This window comes from Zeus faber, assembly GCF_960531495.2.
Source record: "Zeus faber genome assembly, contig: SCAFFOLD_37, whole genome shotgun sequence".
In the NCBI taxonomy this organism is placed as follows: Eukaryota; Metazoa; Chordata; class Actinopteri; order Zeiformes; family Zeidae; genus Zeus; species Zeus faber.
In genome coordinates, this window is record NW_028293110.1 from 64,653 (window position 1) to 86,359 (window position 21,707).

The following is a 21,707-nucleotide window of genomic DNA, read 5'->3' on the forward strand; positions in this document are numbered from 1 at the left end:
AGGTTCCCTTATCTGATGGTCGAGACATGTTGCCTTTCTCCTTTTCACATTAAGGTACATAAAGTGACTAGTTCATGTATTTTTTAAGACATGAACTCTATTTACCCTTTATAAGAAAAGCAAAGTACACATACCTTGTACAAAAGTTAAAAAGTAAAAAGTACATCAAAACATAGACGTGTAAAATTTTTATAACACTAGTCCAGCTCACTCTGTTAAACATCATGTCCCCAGCAGGTGTAAGACCTCATCACTGATTACTACAACAACTTCCGGATGATGGTCTCTTCAGGAGCAACTACATCTAGTTGGCACAAGGAGATTGGCATCATCACAGGGTCCACTATCTCTGTGACACTGTTCTCCTTAGCCATGAATATGCTCACCAAGTCAGCTGAGCCAGAGTGCAGAGGGCCCCGGACAAATTCCGGACAATGACAGCCACCCATCAGGGTATTTATGGATGACCTTAGAGTCACGACAGAATCAGTCCCAAGCTGCCGATTGATTCTGAAAGGACTCGAAAAGCTGGCCGGATGCGTTCCAAACCTGCCAAATCAAGATCTATGGTGCTGAGGAAAGGAAAGGTGGAGGACAAGTTCCGGTCAACCTGTACTGAGTTGGCTGGCTGGCTGAAATCCGTGGATAAGTCCGGCCTACCTGGAAAATTCAAAGCCTGGGTCTATCAACATGGCATTCTTCCCAGGATCCTGTTGCCCCTCCTCGTCTATGCCGTCCCAATCTCTACAGTCGACACCTTAGAAAGGAAGGTGATCAACCACCTCCGGAGATGGCTTGGACTACCACGAGCCTGAGCTGCATTGCACTCTATGGGTTCAACAATAAGCTGCAGCTGCCATTCAAATCCTTGGAGGAGAAATGCAAGGTGATGAGAGCCAGAGAGGTGGTGCAGTAGAGGGACTGAAGTGATCTGAAGGTGGCCAAAGCTGGAATCCAAGTGAGAACTGGCAGGAAGTAGAGGATGCTGTGTCACAGGAGGAGACAAGATGAAACATGGGAGCATGTTGGGATGGGAGAACACAGTTGAGAGGAAGGTGACCTGGACTAAGATCTGGAGAGCCAAGCCTCACCGCACAGATTCCTCATCCAGGCAGTTTATGATGTGCTCCCAAGCCTGTCTAACATGCACACATAGGGCATAGCAGAGACACCAGAATGCTCATTGTTTTCCAAGCAAGGAACCCTTGAGCACATCCTCAGCTGCTGCATTACGGTACCAGTGGAGGCATGATAAACGTTTACATTTAGCAGACACTTTTATCCAAAGTGACTTACAGCTATTCAAACACAGACGGACGCGGCCATCAGGAGCAATTAGGGTTTGAGTGTCTTGCTCAAGGACACTACAGCATGCTAGCAGGAGGAGCCTGGGATTGAACCAGCAACCTTTAGATTCCTAGTGTGAAGGAAATTCTTCCGCAATGATCGGTGAGGTTAATCTGCCCGCTACAAGAAGACAAAACTGAGAATATCCAAGATTATATATTCTGCAGAATAAAGAGAAAGATTCAGTACTGCTCCAAAGCAGCGCTCGGATCAATCTGATATCACAGAGAAAGAGAGGAGGCTTTATACAGAAGAAACAGGGTGTGGTTTGGGTTAGAGGTCTCCGAGTCTGCCTCCCCCCCTTAACTGTATTCCTGGGTGCTTCCTCCCCTAACTGTCTTCCTGGGTGCCCCCTCTTCCTAGAATGTAAATAACAGGTACTTGCAACCTTGACCTGGCAGAATGGGGGTTGCATAACAATGTGGTTCCCCAGGAGTGTCCCTCATCTCCATAGAAGGTAAACAGGCCAAGTGTGATCGGATATTGGAATTGACATTGTAGGAGCAAAACATTTCTCTTTACATAAAAAATCTCTTTAAAACCCCCTTTTGGAGGTAGAAGCCTTTGTCCTCATTCAAAATAGTTGATCGTAATAATTTTTCCCTCACACTAGACAACCAGCTCTACCTCCTGAGCTACCACCCCCTGAAGGAAAAAGTCCTTAAGACCATCGCTGAAGCCGTCAGCACTGGACTTGAGTGGGCAAAGCAGTTCCGACACTCCAAGAAAACCATCGCCTTTGTCAGAGCTGGGGATCAGGCAACCCCTGCCAGAAGAACACCTGCAGGCATCCAGACCTACGCAAGAGGCAGGCAGCCGGCCACCTCATCCAGGTGGACGGCTGGGTCACCTGGATGAGGGTGTATTATTTTGAAAGGCCCGAAACACCCAATGATTCCAGGAACATCACTGATGATGTGTCCAGAGGCATCAGCAGATGTATTTACACAGCGATAGATATATATAAAGAAATGTATGATTAAGGCAATTATCATCATCTAACATGAAAGTATGTTAAATGTGACATCAAGGTTTCCACTTATTGTGCACAACATGGAATTTTGACGGTGGTAAGCTGAGCATTTCCCTCTCCAAATCCGGGTCATCCTCCATCACTGTAAGACAACATATTATAGATTTTTAATAATGGTCCATGGTGAAAATAATGTAATTCAAAGAGTAATGCACAACTTAATGAATATTATGAGAAAATGTCACAAATTACTTTGAATGACTAATGTAAGGGGTCAGCAGAGGTCAGACACTGGTGTAGAGAGAGACCTGTTTTCTCTCAACAGATACTCCTGCAGACGCTGCATCTTTGTACCTGAAGCACACCTTTTCCCCATGATGAATGCTGCATACCCATCAGCCCTCCTGTCCCACACTTCCTTCCTGGTGTCCTTCGCTCTGACACCAAAGCCAAAAAGGTTGTTTTCTTCTGACACAGGTGGTGGAGCACTGGACCTCTCATAAATCCAGACCTCATGCCCAGCAAAAAAGAGAAGTCATTCAGCTTTGTGACATGTAACAACGTCAGATGCGGTAGTTAGTACAGGGAGCCAAATGTCATGATGCCAAATGATGAATAATCCCCCATATAGCCCCTGCACCCCTAGGCCAGCAGCCCCATGGGATTTCTATGTGATGTCAAAGCTCTCCTCCAATGGGGATTCAGTGTTTGAACAATGCCATCAGTTTCCAACTGGCAAATTATTGCGCTACCCCACTGACTTACCAAAAATAACAGCAGAAAGAGGTCTACGCCCGAGCAGCTTGGCAGTTTTCAGCATGGAGCACAGCAACAGAGAGATTGTGGTCTCTTTCATCAGCTACAAATTGTCTCAGCAGAACTATCCAATACTGCAGCTGGGGCCAGAGAGCACCAGTGAAAAGGCACTTTGGGAGTTGGCGGACGAGTTTGAGCTGCGCTATATGAAAGCCTTCAGCGACACTTTGTCCCAGCTCCACATCACTCCCGCCACGGCCTACAACAGCTTTGAGAACGTGATGGACGAGGTGTTTCGGGACGGGATCAACTGGGGACGCATCGTGGGCCTGTTTGCCTTTGGAGGTGCCCTCTGCGTGATTGCGTGCAGAAGGAGATGAACAACATGATGCCCCGCATAGTAGACTGGATGACCATATACATGGGCCACCACCTTGATCCATGGATCCAGAGTCAGGGAGGATGGGTGAGTACCTCGGCTTAAACAAAGTAACCTTGTTGCCTTAACATTTTGAGTAGAGACTTTGTTATTTCAACTAATGCATTTAAATTGGGTTAGGCAAACAAAAAGAAAAAAGAAACCGACCTGGTGTCAGTTGGCCTGGTTTCAGTTGGGCCGGTACAGGCCCAACTGAAACCAGGCCAACTGACAAGCAGTCCACCAGGGGAATGCCTGGTACTCCCGGTGGCCAGTCTGCCCCTCCTTCTGACGCAAGTGGATGGATAAATGGTTATTTGTCAAAAATTGTTCCCAATGTAGCCGAAATTCAAACAACATTTGATTTCGTCATATAGACTAAAAGCTAATTTCCCGAATAAAATAGTGTGGTAGAAAGGCTGAGAACCAAACTCAACCCTAACAGCCTGTCAGTGGTGATGTGTGCAGACCAATAAACTATGAATTTATAATCACAAATAAAAAAATCATTTGTTATATTAGAAAGTTTCTTTGTTCTGTCCTTCTTGTCACTGTCCAAATTAAATAGACAAACACCCAAACAGGCAAACTAATGTTGTGCACGAGTTGAACCAAGATGTTTAGCAGGCGCAAGTAGCCTTGTTCTCTTTGACTCTTTGAGCGAAACATTTTGAGTTCCAAATTGAGTGCCAACGTTCCTTGACATTCAAAGTTGTTCAAGCGTTTTTGCTGAAGTTAGTTTAACCGACTCAACAACAACAACACATGAATAAATTGCTGTATGACACTCAAGACACAACCACTGTGGCGACTGCTGCTGGCTATGTAAAACTTTATTTCATTCTAATCTTCTTTTTTCTGTCCGTCTCGTGATCATCATGACAGCACCACTTTGCGGAGGTATTCAGCGAAGATGCTGTTGCCAGAGTCAGGAGGTCGAAGGAGTGTTTAAGGTGATGGATGCTGGTCGGGATCGTGCTACTCACAGGAGCGCTGTTCTACGTGGTCATTGTGAAGAATCGGCTTTAGAGCAGAGGACAATGGTTATTTGATTCTATTTTTCATATACAGTAGTTTGGAAAAAATATTAATTCATCATCATCATTATTTATTTTTCTATTTTGGAAAGGCTTGTTCTTTTTTTCTGTTGTACAGTTATTTCCATGCTTCAAACAAATGCATTTTAGAAATGTCATTTTTGATATCTATGATCTGTGATACTATTTTTAGAAGAGGAAGAACACAAGTACAGAAGGTTTTCATTTTGTGGTTAAGTGACATCTCTGAACTACCACAATTCAAGTTCAAGAGATTATTATACGGTCATACATATGTGCAGTGAAATGTCCCTTTGGGACTCTGCAATTTCTCTAGTTGTTAATGTGCCTTATTACTTAATGAAAGAATTTTTTTTTTTTCCTTAAAATTAACTTAACCACACCATTGCTCTGTTTAATTATTCTATTATATAATTATAGATCCAGAATTACGATTGGGGCGCTGCCCCTTGCAGCTACCTGCGCGAGCACCTTGTATCGATCGCGCACATTTTAGTATTTTTAGTATTTTTAGAGCTCATAGAGCTTATTGTGCATAGTAAATTCTGCAAAAGTGCAATAAATGTGTCAAGTGGAAATTTAAACACACAGTTCCAGTTCAGGTTTTATTTGTGTTGAGTTAATGCTGAAGTCTTCCCACCTGCCTAATTTTGAACATTGGGATGCTTTGAGCAATAATGGCCACATGAAGATGATTTCACACCATCTCTTACTGAAGAAGGTTAAAGGAGGTTTAATGCAATTAAGTAGTGTAAAGCAATAAATGCTTACACTCTATCAACAATATATCTCAATACAAATATAATTTTAAGGGCAGCGCCACTCACACACTTGGGCACCCACACATACAGTACGTACACAATTCACACTATGTACTGTAGAAGAAGTTCTCCTGCATTTTCTGTGAGGTTAATCTGCCGCTACAAGAAAACAAAACTGAGAATATTAAAGATATTTATTCTCCAGAATAAAGAGAAAGATTCAGTACTGCTCCAAAGCAGTCTCCTGACCAGTCTGCTCCTGCTTCGGACGAAGAAGGCTTTATACCGATGAGAGGTTGTGTACCTTTAGTCAGGTGTCATTTACAAGACAATGCCCCCCTCAATCATCCATTGATCAAATCAATTCAAGAGAGCTCATACAATGGGTTAACAGCCAAACTCAGGTCACAGGTATGCTCTGACATCATACACACAATGCTCTGTCAAGTTACCCTTATCTCCACACAAGGTTGAGTGAGGATGAAATGTGATCTCGTCTTTATACTACTTTGTCTTTTTTACTTTTTTTAACCTGTGCTGTCAGCATGCAATGGCATACAACACAGAGTATTTGTATTGCATTCAGGACAGAGTTAGTCTGCAAGTGGAGTTCAAGTTCTCAACCTGCAATGCGACTCTTTATTAATTCTTAAATCATCAAGAACTGCTGCAATAACTCTTTCCTGTGGATGACCTGTAGAATGACAAGAGCACAATTTTTGGCTATGGAGAGCCACCACCAACCCCCCTCTTTGGAGAACTATTTATCATCTTTGGGTATGTAAACAACTGATCGCTACTCCAAGAGTGGGAGAATCATCACGGTGAGACAAATAACCATGGAAACAAACAACATTTACACAAAAACATGAACATTGGACGACAACATGTATTGAAAAACTGAATTAGGTCCAGGAAAACTGGAACTACAACTGGTCACGTGGCCTCTTCCTGTCATAGTTATGGAAGCAAATGAGGGAGGAAAGGAGAGGAATGCAACCAGGAGGGTGCTGGGGTGCACTCCAAGCAGGCGTGCGTGCGTGCGTTCGTGCATGCGTGCGTGCGTGTGTGTGTAAGATGTCCACCGGTAAGTGTACATGACTTATCCCCATTGGTACTGGTGCAGAAGGTCGGTAATATGTTGCGGCACCTCCAAGCAGCGCAAGGGGCCATGAAGCCCCCCGAACCCCTCAGCCCTGAGGACAACCCTCGGCTATAGGAGATCCCCGGGTACCCTGCCCTGCAGCCACGGAAGACCCCCAGGCCCCCAGAGAAGTCAGAGGGCTGTGGCGCCTCCAACGCCCAGCCCCGAGGAGCATGACCCAGTCCCAGGGAGTACGAGGAGACCCCACACCCCAGGGGCGCACACATACAACCAACCCCCGGGCGCAGGCACAAGATGCAGCCGCCGGCACAGAACCCGGGCCACGGGCGCAGGGCACGGACCGCAGGCCCAGATCACGGTCCCACGGTGACAGACCGACACTCCTCGAGCCACCCGCCCCACGGGCGGGCCGGCAGGACCCCCACACCCACCCACGCCCCGCACAAGGGGGGAGGCCCGCCCCACTGCAGTTGACCAGACGCCCACACACCGCAGCTAAGCGCCCACACACGCAGCGAGCGCCCAGCGTGGGGCACCTCGATGCCACACCCCCCTCCCCCCCGGCAACGCCTGCAGGCCACCCGGCACACAGGCCCAACGCCACCCCCAGCACCCGGGGCCCTGCAGCAGAGAAGCCGCGCCGCAGAAGCAAAAGGCCAACAGCCGCCCCCTACACCCCAACCCACACCCACAATGACAAGCAGTCCCCCCAGGGGCCCCGGAAGGGCCCGGCGGCGCTCTCCGCAGCCCCACCAGGTCGCAGCACATCCCAAGCCACCAGGCGCAAGGCCAGCGACCAGCCACCCCTGAGAAAAAAACCCCCCAGTGCAGTTAAAATTGCGGGGTTGGGGGTGCGAGTCCATCAGGCATAAGTGTTCATCGGATCACTCGCACCCCTTTTGTCCCGCAGGCCCTGGTCTGATGGAGTGTTGTTTGGAGTAGGATTGGTGTGCCAGTGTATGTGTTCTAAGCTAATGTGAGTGGGATTAAAATTTTGAGACGGACGAGAAGCTGCTTGGGCAGGAGTGTGACAGGCAAGATGGTAGCTGCCCGCCGCATCCCCAACCACATAGCCTGCACCCCGCCCATCTCGCAAGCCCTCGGCCTATTGTGTGGTGTATGTGCTGAGTATGAGTTTTGGCACTGAGAGAGATAGGGGAGTCTCGACCCGATCGATCCAGGGGCACAGCAGGCCGGGGAGCAACCACGCAGACCCCCTCCCCCCGGACCCGACCGCACCCCAGTCTGCCCACCTCCCATACCTGGTGGCAGCCAACCCACAGCGATCAGCCAAGGGCGCAGAGCGTCCACCATGCACCTCCGCCATGTCAGGCAGCTCCGCGTCCCCATCAGGGCCCTGGTCAGCCCCCAGCCGCCGAGCATGCAGACTACAGAATAGAGGGCGGCAGATGGCACCCCCACCCACAGCCCGACCCCCCAGTGACCAGCATCCCGCGCGTCGAGAGCGTCAGAGGGCAGGTACCTCGGCAGCCCTTTGTGATGACAGGAGACCGCCACCCATGATGGAGGCCACATGGTGAGTCCCGCGCCTAGCACAGCCAGTCAGGTGCAGGATTCAGATTGACAGGACCAGACGGAACGCCTAACCAGCCCATGCATGGCGGGCCACCACCCCCCAAGGGAGGCAGAGGGACACACAGGCCCAGCCACCCCACCCACAGGGCCGGTAACCCCAGCGGCGCGCCGACCCGCCAACCATGGGGCTCAAGACCCGAACCAGCCACCCACACCCCCCGCCCCCAACCCGAGCCCCAGAACCCACAACCACGCCCGGAACCCACACACAGACGCCAGCCGCAGGTACTCCCTGGTAGCACGTCCCGCCCCCCCCCGCCCCGCCACCCCTGGAGACAGGCCAGCTCAACTCAGGAAAAGGAGCGGGCGCCACCACCCAGACCACCCACCTCCCCCATGGGGCCCCGGGATCCCCTAAGAACACTGGCCCATGCACCACGGATGTCCCCAGAGCCGCCTGGGCAGCCACCCAACCGCGGAGTCCCGGCAGACCAGGAGGACCCCCACATGCCGCGAAGCGCAACAACATTGCGCCAACTTAGGAAGACTCAAGTATTAAATAATGGAGTTATGTCAGTGATAAAAGTAGCCCATATTTCATTCAATGAATTAACATGGTTTTGAGATATTGCCAATAGTTTTTCCATTGAGATGTAATCTATTAATAACCGCAACCATTGGAATGTGGTGAGATTATCTCTCTTTTCCAATTGAGTAATGTTGTTTTCTTGGCGATTGTTAAGGCGATCAAAATGGGTTGGATGTGTTTCAGTGGTGGGTCGACTAAGGAGAGGTCACCGAGAAGACATATAGACGGGGAGAAGGGAATGCTGAGACCCAGAAGAGTTGATAGCTTCTTGGTGATGTTAGTCCAGAATGCTAGGTTAGGTGGGCAGAGCCAGAAGGCATGAAAGTAGTCATCTCTGGTATCAAGGGAACAGTGGGAGCAAATGTCTTCATCCACAAAACCCATTTTGAACATTTTGTGTTCCGTGATATGGGCTCTGTTCAAAATTTTATATTGGATGAGTTGAATTTTGGAGTTGCGGGTCATAGAACAGGTGTTGTTGCAAATAAGTTTCCCCAGGTTTATATTGGTGGGACCAGCAAGGTCTCAAGCAATGTAAAGATAAGGTGTCGTCTATTTTTAATAAAAGTTTGTATATTCTGGAAAAGGGATTTTTGAAGTGACCGATATGAGTGAGATGTTCAATCATTTCAGGTGGTTGTAGGATGTTGTGGGTCAATTTGATTTAAACTTTTAGAGACTGCTGTAATTGAAGGAATTGAAGGAAGCCGTGGCCACCGATATTATACCTTTGGGTTAAGGTTGGGAAGGATATTAGCAAATTGTTTTCAAAAATGTGTTCCAGATGAGTAATTCCTTGTCTTTTCCAAGACTTAACGATTATTGGTCTGTTTTTAACCAGGAAATCTGGGTTGTGCCAGAGTGGGGTGAGTTTGTTTGGAGGTAGAGTGTGACCACTTAGTTTGAGGAATTTCCACCAGGCTGACAGAGTTGTTGTGATAAGTGGGTTTTTAAAGCAATTATGTTTCCTTAAAGATTCCGTAAGAAATGGGAGATCGGATTATGATAACTCCTGACATTCAGATTGTTCAATGTCTCGCCATCCATGGGCCAATTGTTGCTCTGGTTGTAACCATTTAATTATAAATTGAAGATGGTTTACTAGATAGAAGTATCTAAAGTTTGGGGCTGCTAGGCCTCCACAGTCTTTGTTTTTCTGTAGTGTTGCTAGTTTGATTCTCGGTTTCTTGTATATCCAATAAAATATGTTGACCATTGAGTCTACAGTATTAAACCAATGTACTGGTGGTTGCACTGGGGTCATTGAAAATATATAGTTTATTTTGGAAGTATATTCATTTTCACTGCTGCTATCCTACCAATTAGTGAGATGAGTAGGTTGTTCCATCGAATGAGGTCTTATTCAATGGATTTGAGCAATGGGGCGAAGTTAAGGGGTAAACAAACCTGATAGATTGGGGGAGATATCAATACCAAGGTATCTAATATTGCCCGTTGTGATGGTTAAGTGAAGTTTCTGGATTGCAGCATTACAGTCCCCCCCAATGAGTGGTAAGACTGTGGTTTTAGTCCAATTTATTAAATAGTCTGAGAATTTAGATATAAGATTGAACACCTCCGGTAGGGATGATATTGGGTTCCGTATGTACAACAGAATATCGTCTGCATACAAACTGATTTTGTGAACAGAGTTTCCTGTTTGTATGCCAACAATATAACTGTTTTGAAGTTACCCGCCGCGAGGGATTCGATAAAGATGACGAATAGTAAAGGGGAGAACGGACATCCTTGTCCTTGAATCTTCGATGGCTGTAAAAAGTGATTTTTCTCTATCCCGTTTCAATTGATTGGCAAGAAATTTACCTGATTTGTAATTGAAATCAAAATAATTTGCTCTTGTTCACGTCATAAGGAATTGTGTCTTTTGATGGATGATAGCTTCAGGTTGAGATGTATTTGTCCTGATCTCATTTCGGATTTGCTCAGAAGATGAGTGGGCTTGTTGGGAATGTAACTCCTGTAGTCGCTGTTGGAGTTTATTTTGGCATTCTTGTCCTTTCTTTTTCTTGTGAGTGGAGAATGAAATAATATTACCTCTTAGAACTGCCTTTGCTGTTTCCCAAAGCAAGGATGGTGATATTTCTGGGGAGTCATTCAGTTCAATGAAGGAAGTCCATTCTCTTGGAAATACCTTACTTTCCGGACTATAGAGCGCACCTGTATATAAGCCGCATCCGCTCTATTTAAAAAAAAAGAGATATACAAGCCGCACCGGGCTATAAGCCGCAGATATCTATGGTGAAAAATTAGATATTTACTGCATGTACAGAACGATTTTGAACTGTAAACGTACATGTATGTACCTGAACAGATTATTTCCGAACAGTGCCTTTTAACACGGCAGCAACTTTGCTGATTAAAACGGAACAGAACCAAGAGAAAAAAAACGGCATTTATTTACCTTTATTTCTCCTGTGTTTGAAACCACAAGTCACTTTAATCATCTTCGCTGAAACCCATGAAGTCGTCTTCTTCAGTGTCGGAGTTGAACAGCCTCAGAAGCGCTTCGTCACATCTGTCTCCATCAGTCTCGCTCTCCGTGTCACTGTCATCCACCGGTGAAGTTGACTCTGAAGGTGCGCCGCTCTCTTCGCGTAGCAGTCCAGCCTTTCGGAACCCGTTGGTGATGGTGGATTTTATAAATAATTACCAGTTGGTAATTTATCGTCCGCGTTCTATCTGCTAAAGAAAAAGTAACGTATTCTTCTTTGCAGTGATTTTTCGTCTATCTTATTTTTGATTCTAATTCCGGTTAGAGCGCCCCAAGCGGTGGAAGAAAAATCCACAGAATAGCCGTACCTTTGTATAAGCCGCATGGTTCAAAACCTAGGAAAAAAGTAGCGGCTAATAGTCCGGAAAGTACGGTAAATGGTTAAATTCTTTATCTGTTAAAAGTGAGGTGTTAAACTGCCACCTGCCGGGAGGGTTCCAGATTGTTTAATTTATCAGGTTGAAACTAATTGACCCGTGATTGGAAATTACAATAGGGTGGATTTCTGGATTAGTGATTTTGGACAGTGGAGTTACTTGTCAAGAAAAGGTAGATTTGAGAGAAACTTTGGTGATGTGGTGAATAGTATATGTATTCCTTAGAATGTGGGTTATTTGATCGCCAACAGTCCCCAAGAGCAAGATCACTCATATATTGTTTTATAGTGTCCGACGAACGCCAGGATTTGGGAATATTTCTGGTTTGAGAACGGTCTAAATTTGGATCCAGTACTGTGTTGAAGTCTCCTCCCAGTATGATAATTTATTCAAAAAATTCTAAAAGTTTTGAAAATATATTGTCAAAGAAATTTGGGTCATCCTCATTGGGGCTATAAATATTAGCTAAGGTTCATTGATGTTACCTAAAATCCCATTCATCATTATGAAACGCCCTTCTGGGTCTGATATTGTGGTTTTATTTTGATATGGGATACTTTTATTGTTCAATATACATAGATACACCTCTTTTTTTTTGAGTTGTATGATGCGGAAAACATCTGATTAACCCATTTAGCTTTGAGTTTGAGGTGCTCAGATGCAGTGAGTTGGGTTTCTTGCAGTAGACAGAAGCTGGGGTTCATCTTGGTGAGGTGAGTTAGGATTTTGCTACGTTTAGCAGGTGAGCCCAAGCCTCTCACATTCCAACCAACAAACTTAATGGGTGTCATTGAAGCTAGTTAGGGGGTGATGGCACAATGCATCTAAGGCAATAGCTATACTACCGTTCCCATGCTTTTCCATAGATAAGTCTGGGGTTTCCTCCTTTATATTCCTTTTCATTGCCATCATATTGTAGGAAGTTTGTAGGGATACATAACTACACAAACAAATGACGAGTAGACAAAGATAAACACAGAAAATTGCCGGATTAGACATACATAAAGTGAAAGACATTATAGAGTGAGAGTGATAGGAGAAGTAAGGAGAGAGGTATTAGGGAGGTGAGATGATGAGAGAAGTATGGAGGGGGAATAAGGATGGTGAGATGAGAGTGAGCGATATTTTAAATCCTGACATAGATAGCATGCCTACTACTGCATCTTTAAGTATATAATAACTGGAATTACAAGAATACATACATTATGATTAGAATAACCAGGGTGTGGTGGAGGAGTCTCCGTATAACAGACCGTCTATATAAAATTTGCCAACAACCATCGATCTGCATTTACCCTTCTGCCGATTCTCCTTCAGGACAAGATACAGCACCTTCCTTCGGTTGTTGATCTCCTGGGGGAATTGATCGTCCATACGCAGCGTGGTTCCTTTCAGCTCCCGTCCTTTACTTTTAACCAGCTCCTTGTGCTTGAAGTGTTCAAACTTAGCAATGATGGAGTAAGGACGGTTCCCCACGCGACGTCCCAGTCCATGAACTCGGTGAAAGGTGATCTGCTACACTGGGTCTGTCGGGAGTTTCAGGGCATTGCGGAGAAAGTCTTTCACCATATAATTTGGGGACTCGGTGTTGTTCTCCGGGATCCCAGAAAAGATGAAAAATCCAGGATGGTCTCTTTCATTATTTTATTTTATTTTTTTACAACTTCCATCTCCGCTGTGAGACGCTTCGCGGAGGTTTTGGGGAGGATCCACGTTGTCTTTTTGCATCTCCCCGACCGTGTGATGTAGGAAATCAAGGCTGGCTTGGATCTCGGTAATGTCTCGGAGAAGTGGACCTAGCATGTCCAGCTTCGTGTTAATCTCATCCAAGACACTTACCTCTACTGCGCCCGGTATGAGATCATCAGTGTCCATTGCCGATTCGGTCTTCTTCCATTTTTTTTTGATTATTGGGGTCCTGGTCCTCTTCCATCACGTATGCGTTATAAAAAAAACCTATATAATCCTCAAGGTCCTCCACTTTGGTTTTGCGCGGTGTTCCCTTTTTATATATATATATATATATATATATATATATATATATATATAAATATTATTTGCAATTTGCTTTGTTATTTTGTCTGAGGTGGGGCTAGTGTAGCAGGGAGCCACCATGTTGGGTCTCCACTCACTACTCACTTCCACTTCCGTCTTCTCGCGAGATCACAGCATGCTCCCCCCCGAGATCTCGTCTTTATACTCCAATACACATTGTGAGAAAGAGCAGTCTCCTCATGTAAAACTGTAAGAGACTCATTTCAAAACCCAGAGGCAATGTATTTTAAAGGCTAGGTAACATACACAAAAGGCAATTGTCCTAGGTAGACATCTTTCAAATTGTTGATCATATGCATTTTTCACTCACACTAAATTTTTCTCCTACTGGAACAACACCTCAAGGGAAAATGCAATAATGTTAAAATTTCATAAACTTTCGGCAAAGAGATCAGAATATAACTATAATGTAAATTGGATACAATACAATTATACTGCAGAGGTATCCTTCAATTCTATCTTATTGGAATCTACTGGGAAAATAAACATCTTATACTAAATGTAACTATATAAACTCATAACCAAATATAACAGATATTCTTCAAGGATATCTTCACCTCAAGTTGGGCAAACCTCTCTTCTCACATTTGGCTAGAGAAGAGTAAAAGACCAGTAAGGGTTATCTACACTATACAATGACAACGCACAAGACAAAAACCCCGTAGTTGTGCAGGAAAATCCTGTGTGAAGCCATCTTCTAAATTCTTACTAAAAATTTAAAATCATGAATCACATTGTGAAATAAACAAGACAAACACAGAGATTCCACGATTACATAATACTATGTAGAACTATTAATCAATGGTTAACACTTAATAATGACATCAGCAAAATTCATTGTGCACGTAATGACTAACACATCCTATAAGTAGGGAAAAACATAATTATACAAACATCTTCACATTTCAACATCTCAGTATCCCGACATCTCCGTGATCATCATGAGGTGGTTTCCAATCATCTAGTGGTGTGGAGACAAACTGTCCCGCCGTCATATTAGTAGTCATCTTACGAAGGATAGGTACTACACATTTTAGACAGCAACATAGCATTAAACACATTATCACTACAGGTATCAATATTTTTATGAACGTTCATTGCTCACTTGGGGCTCTTCTTCTGTATCTGATGTGAGTGAGAGTGGGTCGGAGCAGCGGCTATTTTTTAAGTCTCGCTGTGGAACTGTGTTCCAGGGTTGGATGATTATCAGGGCGATGGCAATGGCAAGAAGGATTATCATACAGACGTGACCAATTTTTTCCTGTTGACGGGGTGTCATCTTTTTCAAGTACAAGTACTCTAGTGGCATATCCTCTTCGTGGAGATGGAGGTTACTCGCACATATCCCACTAGGATCGTGATCTCAGTTCACATCCGATGATTTACCGTTGTAGTCGTTTATCTGGTCCTCTGGAAGGTTGCAGACTTTCTTGAAATGAGATGCGTGTGCCCACGTAGGTCATTTTACCACCTTAACTGCTGCTGCGGTGGTGAGGAGGATCTGGAACGGTCCAAGGAATCTGGCAGAGTTCCAGCGTTCCCTCCGGAAGTTGTAGATCACCACCCAGTCACCTGGTCGGAGGTCGTGTAGTGGTCCTTCAAGTGGGATGGCAAGGGCTGCTTTGACCTGGGCACATACATTTAAACACTTGGGTGAGAGACTTACATTATGACAACATTGTTTGCTCTAGGTCCAAGAATGTAAAATAGGGTATGGGGAATAGTTCTGTGTTTTTCCAAACAGTTATGTTGAATAGACAACTATAGTCTCAGTACAAAATAAATATATGCAGTCACCCTAGCGGAACAACAGAATAATATTATCACATTGTCTAATATGTAGGAGATAATGTTAATAGAATATAGATTAGGCTACAAAATAACCGACAATGTGTAAATCATGCAAGGTTTTTTAAATTGTCCTAAAATGCATTTCTCGAATGTTGCCTGAACATAATCCCATCTACACAATCCATTAATAAACGCAAGTCTAAAATGATAAATCCTAAAACTGGACAATCTGATCACTACTGATTTACATGATGTAATTCATATGTGGCTTTTGTCGACAGAAGATAGACCTAAGCGGTCTCCCGGTCAGCACTTCATGCTGCGACAGTGCTCTCGCACCATGTGATCGCCCTCACATTCCCATCATCACTAATGGCAGGAATGAAACTCAGTCAAGCTGACCTTCATTGGGATTCCATTAAGAAAACCATGTCAAGCTCCCCAAACAATATTTTAACCATGACAAAGCGTCATGGTAAGCGTCTGTATGTCTCATCAATCAGCTGCTCGTCACATCACACTTGCCTGTACATATCATGCAACCAAATAAAACAAAAGACAGTTTACAGCAAATAGATACACAAACACAACCAGTTGTACCAAGAAAGACAAACACTGTTTTCAACAAAAAAAACAGATGATGAACAGACAAATCAAACGAAAACCCTCCTTTTTGTTGTACTCATGAGTTTAAATTATTGTGGTTGAACTTTTCAAGAACTTCAGTAGCAAGATCTGGGCGGGGCGAAGCCACAATGGCAACGCTGTCAAGTAATCATGTGAATCACCAAAAGACGGAAGAAGAGAAGTTGGAGTAAGCAAAGTGATTGTTGCACATGTTGATGATGGAGAGGTGCTGCCTGAGAGAAATGAGCCGGTTTGCTTCGTAGCAAGATAAAGGCTACAGAATGTAATCAACCCAATAACCAGACGCAATTCCTCTCCATAAGATTACAACAACACAGCTAACATAAAACCATCTCCCTCATCCACAGTTAAAGAAATCCAGCAAACCCAACATGGAGCTGGTGTGAAAAGATTTATTTGAAGAGCAACAAAAGGTTCTCCTGTCTAATTGCTTGGCAAGCATTGCCTCATTCCACGATCCAAAAACAACAATTACCACAACAGCCAAGAAAGGCCATGCCAGGGTGTGACCCTAAGGAGACAAAATTTAAATATAAATGTCATGACTCAAATAATGACTTATTTAGTGCTGGCTGGAGTTATAGAGGAGAAGAAAAGAAAAAACATCAAACTAAGAATTTTAGGAAGTCCTGTGTATCCATGACACAAGCAGATGAGTAAAACATCAATATTGCAAAGTGTGCTGCCATTGATAATTTCAAAATCAGTCAAAATAAATTTCCGTAATGTGGCAGGACAAACACATTACCGACCCGAACCCTAACCCTAAACCTAACCCTAACCCTAACGAGTTAAGCAACTAAAGAGGGTAAGGAAAAATGTGATCAACATACTAAAACATTTTAATATTTAGCCTTCATTACTATTTTTTCTATTTTAAAATTAAAAAACATTGAAACGGTCGACGTATTTCACATTTATTTTAGTGTTTCAATTTTTAGAAAGTGAATGTACACAATCCATTACCTCTCTTGTGTACAAAACAAAACAATTATTCCTCTTTGTTAAACTACTTGTTAAGTTTTATTGTGTATAAGAACATCTATCTTGTTCAATCTAAAATTGCGATAAAAATAATAATAATAATAATAATAATGTTGTTTGATTATACTTAAACAATCACCAGCCTTACTGAGAAAAACAAAGTAACCGGTAAGGATATGAAACATACAAACACAGTTGTATATCACATCAAAACTAACGATTCACTCATTCAAGATCATGATTTCATTAATAGTGTTTAATCAATACTATTTAGTTATTTATCAAATCCTTTCATTTAGAATTACAAATTTACTAATGCTTTGTGCCATTGTGCCAATTTGTTACTGTTTTAACACTGCAGACAACCCACTGTGGGAAAGATAAAGGATTATCTTATCTCAAACATCACTTTGACAAAAGAACACAAAAGGGAAAAATAAAGTATCTAAAAAGAATAACTCTTTATAACCCAAAAAGTAATTCATTTCTGCTGCTACTATGCATCATATCTGTGCTCCGCAATGTCTTAAAACATATTTTGGAAGCAGCAATTATTTTTTTTTTAATATTGATATATTTCTTTTTAGCAATTTAGAACGCATTGTGATGGGCGCAGCGGAAGCATGCTGGCCCCATAACCCAGAGATTGATGGATCAAAGCCCTCTTCTGTGAAGGCTTCGCATTCGGTACCACTTGATGTGGACTCGTGCTAATTTCATGTTACAAACAAAAAAGCTTCTTACCAACTGTCCACATATTGAACAGGTGGTCATGCATTACAGTCCATGCATGACAGCTTTTAAGCACTCATGAACGACCAGTTATGACAATTTCCCCCTCCGAAAGAATGGATTGTGGGCCGGAGTCCCACCTCATGTGCTTATAAGTAGAGTTGCCAGCAAAGGCATGCTGGCCCCGTAACCCAGAGATTGATTGATCAAAACCGTTCTCTGTTCATGCCTCATTTTTACTATCGGACCAAATGCATTTGGACCTGACCACTAGCTAACTATATGTTGAAGAGGAAACTGCTTCTTACCTATAAATCATCTATTTACCATGTGTTGATGCTGATTGCAAAACATCTTCCAACCATTCAGGAAAATTTCCCTCCACTCTTGATGATTTCACCTCCTAAAAAGGGATTGTGTGCTCAAGTACCACATGTGGTTCTCAAAAGCAGAGTGGCGCAGCGGAAGCGTGCTGGGCCCATAACCCAGAGGTCGATGGATCGAAACCATCCTCTGCTAAGGCCCTGCATTTGGTTCCATAGGATGTGGACTTGTGCTAATTTCAAGTTATATTCTCTCCATGTGTTGAGCAGGTCGTCATGACAGCTTTTAAACACTCGCGAGCAACGAGTCTTGATAGTTATCCCCTCCTTCAGCATGGATTGTGCGTCCGAGTCCCACCTGATGTGCTTATGAGCAGAGCTCACTGCTGAGGCTTCCCGCCCCTAAAATCCGGAGATTAATTGATCAAAACCATTTTCTGATAAGGCCTTTCCGTTACAATTGGACCAAATGCATTTGGACCTGAACTCCCGCTACCAGTATGTTGAGGAGGGAGATGCTTCTTAACTTATAATCATCTATCTACCAGGTGTTGATGCTGATTGCAGAACATCTTCCAACCATTCAGGAAAATGTCCCTCCACTTTTGACGATTTCACCTCCTAAACAAGTGATTGTTTGCTCAAGTACCACATGCGGTTCTCAACAGCAGAGTGGCGCAGCGGAAGCGAGCTGGGCCCATAACCCAGAGGTCGATGGATCAAAACCATCCTCTGCTAAGGCCTGGCACTTGGTACCATAGGAAGTGGACTTGTGCTAATTTCAAATCACAAACTAAAATGCTTCTTAGCAAATCTCCACGTGTTGAGCAGGTGGTCATGACAGCTTTTAAGCACTCGTGAGCAACGAGTCTTGATAATTATCCCCTCCTTAAGCATGGATTGTGCGTCCGAGTCCCACCTGATGTGCTTATGAGCAGAGCTCACCGCTGAGGCTGCCTGCCCCTCAAATCCAGAGATCTCTTGATCAAAACCTTCCGCTGATAAGGCCTTACCGTTACAACTGGACCAAATGCATTTGGACCTGAACTCCCGCTAACGGTATGTTGAGGAGGAAAATTCTCTCACCTATTATTCATCTATCTACCAGTTTTTGATGCGGAACGGAAAACATTTTCCAGCCATTCATGACAATTTCCCTCCACTCTCGATGATTTCACCTCCTAAACAAGGGATTGTGGGCTCAAGTCCTACCCGGGGCTCTCAAAAGCAGAGTGGTGCAGTGAGAGCGTACTGGCCCCAGAACCATGATGTTGATGGATCCAAACCATCCTCTTTTAAGACCTCCCGTTTGCTAGAGGTATTGATGCTGATCACACAAACATTCTTGACAGTTTCACCTCGCAAACCAGGATGTGGACTTGGGCTAAGGTCATCTTGCAACCAAAGAAGCTTTTTACCAACTCTGGAAATTTTGAGCAGGTGGTCATGCTGTCCACAAAACAATGACTGTCCAGTCATGGCAACTTCCAAACACTGATGAAGATTTCAAGACCAGTCATGACAATTTTCCCCTCCTTAACCAGGGATTGTGGGTACGAGTCCCACCTGATGTGCTTATAAGTAGAGTTGCCAGCAGAGGCATGCTGGCCCCAAAACCCAGAGATTGATTGATGAAAGCATTCTCTGTTAAGGCCTTACCTTTACTATCAAACTAAATGCGTGTGGACATGAACTCTAGCTAACTATATGTTGAGGAAAAAACTGTTTCTTACCTATAAATCATCTATTTACCATGTGTTGATGCTGATTGCAAAACATCTTCCAACCATTCAGGAAAATTTCCCTCCACTCTTGATGATTTCACCTCCTAAAAAAGGGATTGTGTGCTCAAGTACCACATGTGGTTCTCAAAAGCAGAGTGGCGCAGCGGAAGAGTGCTGGGCCCATAACCCAGAGGTCGATGGATCGAAGCCATCCTCTGCTAAGGCCTCGCATTTGGTACCAAAAGATGTGGACTTGTGCTAATTTTAAGTTATATACTCTCCATGTGTTGAGCAGGTGGTCATGACAGCTTTTAAACACTCGTGAGCAACGAGTCTTGATAGTTATCCCCTCCTTCAGCATGGATTGTGCGTCCGAGTCCCACCTGATGTGCTTATGAGCAGAGCTCACTGCTGAGGCTTCCCGCCCCTAACATCCGGAGATTAATTGATCAAAACCATTTTCTGATAAGGCCTTTCCGTTACAATTGGACCAAATGCATTTGGACCTGAACTCCCGCTACCAGTATGTTGAGGAGGGAGATGCTTCTTTCCTATTAATCATCTATCTACCAGGTGCTGATCGGAAAACATTTTCCAGCCATTCATGACAATTTCCCTCCACTCTCGATGATTTCACCTCCTAAACAAGGGATTGTGGGCTCAAGTCCTACCTGGGGCTCTCAAAAGCAGAGGGGTGCAGTGAGAGCATACCGGCCCCAGAACCATGATGTTGATGGATCCAAACGATCCTCTTTTAAGACCTCCCGTTTGCTAGAGGTATTGATGCTCATCACACAAACATTCTTGACATTTTCATCTCCCAAACCAGGATGTGGACTCGTGCAAAGGTCATCTTGCAAACAAAAAAGCTTTTTACCAACTCTCGACGTGTTGAGCAGGTGGTCATGCTGTCCACAAAACAATTACTGTCCAGTGATGACAACTTCCAAACACTGATGAAGATTTCAAGACCAGTCATGACAATTTTCCCCTCCTTAACCAGGGATTGTGGGTCCGAGTCCCACCTGATGTGCTTATAAGTAGAGTTGCCAGTGTAGTGGAAAAAACTGCATCTAACAATTAAACTGAAGAAGAGAAGTTCGAGAGAGTCGAGGTCTGAAGATATAAGACTTTTTTATCACTTGCAAGAAGTGACAACAGAATCTGAGTTGGTTTGGCAAAGAACTGCCGAGCCGCTCATGGACTCCTCCTTTTAACCTCTTTCTGTTGGTAGAGAAAGTAAATCTGTTTACTCAATTAGGATCCCTTCCTTCCTCCTATACGGTCAATAGTGCAAAGAAGCCATTTGTCTGCATTCTTTGACATCAGTTACAACAACAAACCTCCCGACACTCGTCCAGGCCACATTTTATGAGGGGATGGTTGCATTCACACACCTTCCCATGTCACATGGCCCACAGTCAACAAAGCACTTATTCATGTCTTTGCTGACCCCTGTCTCACACACACTTACTTCATTCATATAGCATATGGGCAAGATAACGAATGTTCTTTCTTATTTAATGGTACAATATAATGAACATATTTCTTTTAAATGTACTAGTAAATTTCTCCCATATATCCCCCCTTTGGGACTTATTATGTCCCAATGTCAATTACCATTATCTTTAATAACCCCAATTTACAGATGACTACTTGCCGGACTGCTAGATAAACGAACAGTATTCACATTTGATTACCTGGAAAAAACGTCTTGCTTTCTTATCATCACAGGAATTTCAAGCTGTTTCAGGGTTTTCAACCTGAACCTTCTACTTAAGCAAGTTAAAAAAGGTTACCAAATGTGCGATACCCTATAAGTGTTTCAATCCTCTGAGTTGGTACCCATAATGAAATATATAATCGAATATAAAAACATGCAATACAAAAATTAAAAGTTAACATAAAAACCTTTAGCATACCTATATCAAATTGCATTATATTGCAAAACATCTTAACATGAGTACAAGTTAACTTAGTATATCACATAGCATAGTGAGTTCAGTTATAAATGTCAT

General features: G+C 43.8%; 1 pseudogene across 1 annotated transcript in view; it reads left to right on the top strand.

Moving 5' to 3' along the window:
- Nucleotides 1-3,138: 3,138 nt before the first annotated feature.
- The window catches only part of LOC307247647 (bcl-2-like protein 1), a 31,547-nt pseudogene continuing 12,978 nt past the window's right edge, over nucleotides 3,139-21,707 (top strand). Inside the window, exon 1 of the transcript in view lies at nucleotides 3,139-3,542. The product of the transcript in view is annotated as a bcl-2-like protein 1 (transcript). The remainder of the gene's footprint in view (nucleotides 3,543-21,707) is intronic.